General features: G+C 47.4%; 1 protein-coding gene across 15 annotated transcripts in view; it reads right to left on the reverse strand.

Annotated features, from left to right (window-relative positions):
- LOC138757050 (protein FAM53A-like) overlaps positions 1-1,471 on the reverse strand; it is a 181,706-nt gene extending 180,235 nt beyond the window's left edge. For 5 of the 15 annotated variants that reach the window (XR_011353311.1, XR_011353310.1, XM_069923726.1 and 2 more), the window contains exon 1: positions 86-294. The gene's annotated coding sequence lies outside the window, so the exon portion shown is untranslated. Of the gene's footprint in view, positions 1-85; positions 297-1,367 lie in introns of those variants that run through there. The other 10 variants (XM_069923729.1, XM_069923728.1, XM_069923730.1 and 7 more) reach the window with 7 other exon arrangements.
- Between the last annotated feature and the right edge of the window lie 3,191 nt (positions 1,472-4,662).

Genomic DNA, 4,662 nt, shown 5'->3' on the forward strand with positions numbered 1-4,662 from the left:
TCGTGGTCGAGCGCCCGCAGGCCCCAATAGTCTCCCCCCCCCACCTCTTAAATTTAAAAAACACCGCACGGCCGTGGGAACCAACCTGCCTCTCAGCCCAGAATTGCCATCTGATGCTATCGCGCCCTGAACGCACCGGCTCAACAGACGCCCATGATGAGCGAAGAAGTCCGGGCCGCGCGCGCGGCCTTTCGTGCCCCTGCCACCAGCGCGCCCTCGCTCGTGAGTCGGAGAAGGAGCAGCGACGGACGGGTCAGCCCGGGTTCCCCCCCTCCCTCCCTCCCTCCCCTTCGCAGGTCTGTCCTCCAGCCGAGCGCCGGTAGAACTGAGTGAGCCGCCAGCCCGGCGCTGCCCCCTTTATAACCTCGGGGAGCTACCATTCGCCCATTCTTCCCGGGGAGCGAGTACAGGGGGGTGGGGGGGGGGGGGGGGGGGGGGGGGGGGGAAGTTCTCCTCACCATGCGCCGGCTACGCACCAGCTTCGGCGGACGGATGATTAATTTCGGCACAAAGTCAGCTGTCTGCGCTCTACCTGGTTTCGATCGGCACCGGGGGCCAATCGACCCACCTACATCTCTCTCTCTCCCTCTCTCCCCCCCCCACTCTGAGGCGTGAGCAGTCCATGTCCCTGCCCCACATTATAAACAATAGAACCTCGTGGGAGCTGCTGCAGGTCAATAACCTGGACCAACAAAGCAGGGATCATTGCAATGAATTATCCTCCCACCACCACCCCCCCCCCCACACACACCACCCGCAAACCCCCCCCACCCACCACCATCCCCAAACCCCCCCACCCACCACCATCCCCAAACCCCCCACCCACTCCCACCACCCTCACCCCCACCCACCACCATCCCCAAACACCCCCACCCACTCCCACCACCCCCACCAACACCACCCCCACACCCACACACACCACCCGCACCACCCACAAACCCCCCCACCCACCACCCCCACCCCCAAACCCCCACCCCCACCCACCACCAATCCCCAAACCCCCCCACCCACTCCCACCACCCGCACCCCCACCCACCACCACCCCCACCAACACCACCCCCACACCCACACACATCACCCGCACCACTCGCAAACCCCCCACCCCCACCCACCACCATCCCCAAACCCCCCCACCCACTCCCACCACCCGCACCACCACCCACACCCACCACCACCCCGCAAACCCCCCCACTCACTCCCACCACCACCACCCACACCCACCACCACCCCCACACCCACCCACACCCACCACACACCCACCACCACCCCCACCCCCCACCCCCAAACCCACACCCACCCCATCCCCAAACCCCCCACCCACTCCCACCACAACCACCCCCAAACCCCCACCCACCCCCACCACCAACCTCTGGATCCCAGCTTCCAAGAGAAGCTGAAGAAGTCTAATAGGCCTCCCCTAAGAAGTCTGAAGCAACGTGCATATGATATTTAGTTTAAATGTGTTAGAAACAAATGACAGTTAAAGTGAAAGATTGTCACAGGTTTCCCTGTAATATCCCTTTATGATGCTTTTAGTCAAATGCAGATTGTGTGTTATAATAAGTTTTATAAACAGGCCAAAGCAGACTTGCAAGAGAAAAATCAGCAAAAATGTTGAATAATATTACATAATAGTCATTCAAAGTTTATCATTGAAATTATTTTTATTCATGTCATTCAGTTAGAATCTCCCCCCTCCTCCCCCCCCCCCCCCCCCTTTATCAAACATCCATTATTACCATTTTTCCATCAGTGCCAATGGATCACAGCAGCCTAAGGCGCGCTGACAGGTCGAAGGTGCCATCTGCTGGAGCCCTGTGTTGTTGCGAATGAAGCACCAAAACCTTATCGCTCTCAATTAATTTACAACTGTGCGTATTCTGCCAGCCAGTTTTTTTGAAGTATGGTTTGCAACCGATTTATTTCCATGATAGTCATCCAGAAAGAAAAAAATAGCAGGCTGGTTATTTAAAATCCATTCTAATGTCATATTATTTTACTAAGAATGTTTTGGAACAATGTCTAACTGATGTAATAAACTGCAATAAGTATGCTTGTTCCCTATTGATTTCTCAAATCTTTTCCCTTATTTGTACATAAGACCTCTGCCTTCCCTGTTCTTTCCCATTTCATTTTTTCCCAATTTTTAATTGGATTTTTTTTTCCAGACAGCAATGCTGAACCCTCCCTTTTAAGATGAGCTCATCTCCATTACACTTTGATGTCAGTCTTGTTCCTCAGTCTAGTCCATACACTTCATCGCTGTAAGTTTATAGTTTACAGGGTACAGCATATAGATATAATTTGACACCATCTGGGCAAACTTAGTACCCAGCTGCCGTATTGCAGGGGCTTCTGCTTTGCCTGGCGGAATGTCCTGCTTGTCAGCAGTCAGGATTTAAAGGAATGAAAGCACTTAAAGGCAAAAAGCCACATGTGGGAACAAAAATATAGTTTGGCGATGCAATATTCTAGGCTCAACTGCCTTCAGCTGCTTCATCAATGACCTTGCCTGCATCATAAGGTCAGAATTTTTGCTGATGTTATGTTCAGTTCCATTCTCTATTCCTCACACATGCAGCCTTCAGCCCAACTAAATCACAAGCCATCTTCACTCGGATGTATATTTTCTTTTCTTTTAATTGCTGATGCACTCGGAAAACATTTTCACCCAATGGACTGCGGCGGGTTTCGCTGCCTTCTCAATGCATGTCAGTTTTGCCAGTGACACTTTCCAATTTTTAAAATTATTTTTAAGTTGCCTGCCTTTCCAGACTTGAAGCTTAGTAGTTCCCAACAACCTATGATGGCAAAACGTGGTGACGGAAAAGGAAGTGACCCAACTAACAAAATTGACCAGCTGCTGCACCAATAAAAAGACATGAGAATTGACATTAATATGAAAATGAACAAAAATTTTCAGGAAAAACACAACTGGTTAATCAATAACTGAAAAATAAACACTTTAGTGAATGAATTATAGGTACTTCCATAAAAAATATAAAGCGGCAATAAAAATGAACCATGGGGTGAAACGTGAAGGGCGGGTTGGGCATAGATTACTTTAATAATAATAATAACAATTACAGCACGGAAACAGGCCATTAGGCCCTTCTAGTCCGCACCGAACCAAACACCCCTTTCTAGTCCCACCTCCCTGCACAATGCCCATAACCCTCCATCTTCCTCTCATCCATAGACCTGTCCAACCTTTTCTTAAATAATACAATTGACTCCGCCGCCACTATTTCTCCCGGAAGATCATTCCACACAGCTACCACTCTCTGAGTAAAGAAGTTCCCCCTCATGTTACCTCTAAACCTCTGCCCCTTAATTCTTAACTCATGTCCTCTTGTTTTAATCTTTCCTCCTCTTAACGGAAATAGTCTATCCACATCCACTCTGTCTATCCCTTTCATAATCTTAAATACTTCTATCAAATAAAGCAATAAGCAATTAGTGGGTGGGACTTACATATGCAACTCTCTATTTTTAAATTTCAGTGTTAAAATCTTTAGCTGGAGTAAAGGGCATCTCCTGTTTGCATTGAGTCTTCATAGTTCAAATTGCTTGCAAAAAATGGAGACAAGCGCATCCTCATTTTGAGGCCACTGGTTATATAAAAAAATGAAAGCCAATTGCTTGTATAAGTGGTTTTTAAACTTTTTCTTTCCACTCACATACCACCTGAAGTAATAATCCCTATGCTATAGGTGTTCTGTGATAGTAAGGGTATACCTGAAGTGCAAAGAAAAAGTTTGAAAACCACTGTTTTAATCAAACCTAGTTGCCCCCTGATGTGCACGGTTTCCTAACTCCAAAGGAAATAAGCCAGTGACCATTGTTCTCAAACAAAATAGTTCAGTCACAATTGGGTCTAGAGCAGTGATTCTCACCCTTCCCTTCCCACTCACATCCCACCTGAAGCAATCCCTTACTAATCACAGAGCACCGACTGATGCCATAGGGATTACTTCAGGTGGGATGTGAGTGGAAAGAAAAAGTTTGAAATCCACTGGCTTCTGCTTTTTCTCGGTTGGATATCTACTGTGTAAACAAAAACCTATATACTACCCATCAATTCCTCAAGATGTTCCAAGCCAATTTTAAATCAGCAAATTGTTTGTAATGTTACCACAATTGTAATCATCTGCCATTGGTTACACTTGCCTTTCCACTGGCTGCTCACAGGACTACCACATTTATGGGGAAGCAGGAAGGTGTGAAGGACAATGGTTGTAAGGGAGGGGACATTCCAAACATGCCAAGGTCCATTGGCAGCAGAACCTCACTATAATGTTTCTATTCAGGTTTATAACCAGATACTATTGTAGCTCCCTCCAATCTATCCAAGCTCTTGAATATTATTTCCATGGCAGCCTTTGTGGATGAAAGTATCTAATTCTATAAATGTCACACAGGATTGGGAAGATTATGATTTGGTGCCATGATCAAAATGATTAAAACACCTTTGACACAATGGCCAGCCAAAACATCAGAAAACTGGAGGAAATTCTTACATTTAACTATCAAGTTGGAAATTACACACAAAAAGGCTTTCTGAGCTTCCCTGTTGACACGTCCACCCAACAGGCTGTTGTGTGATTTAAGTGGGGCCATGCCATTCTCCAATGCCCCACAGATTTTCATCATTGTATCCAA

Source organism: Narcine bancroftii, chromosome 3 (genome assembly GCF_036971445.1).
Source record: "Narcine bancroftii isolate sNarBan1 chromosome 3, sNarBan1.hap1, whole genome shotgun sequence".
Classification (NCBI taxonomy): domain Eukaryota; kingdom Metazoa; phylum Chordata; class Chondrichthyes; order Torpediniformes; family Narcinidae; genus Narcine; species Narcine bancroftii.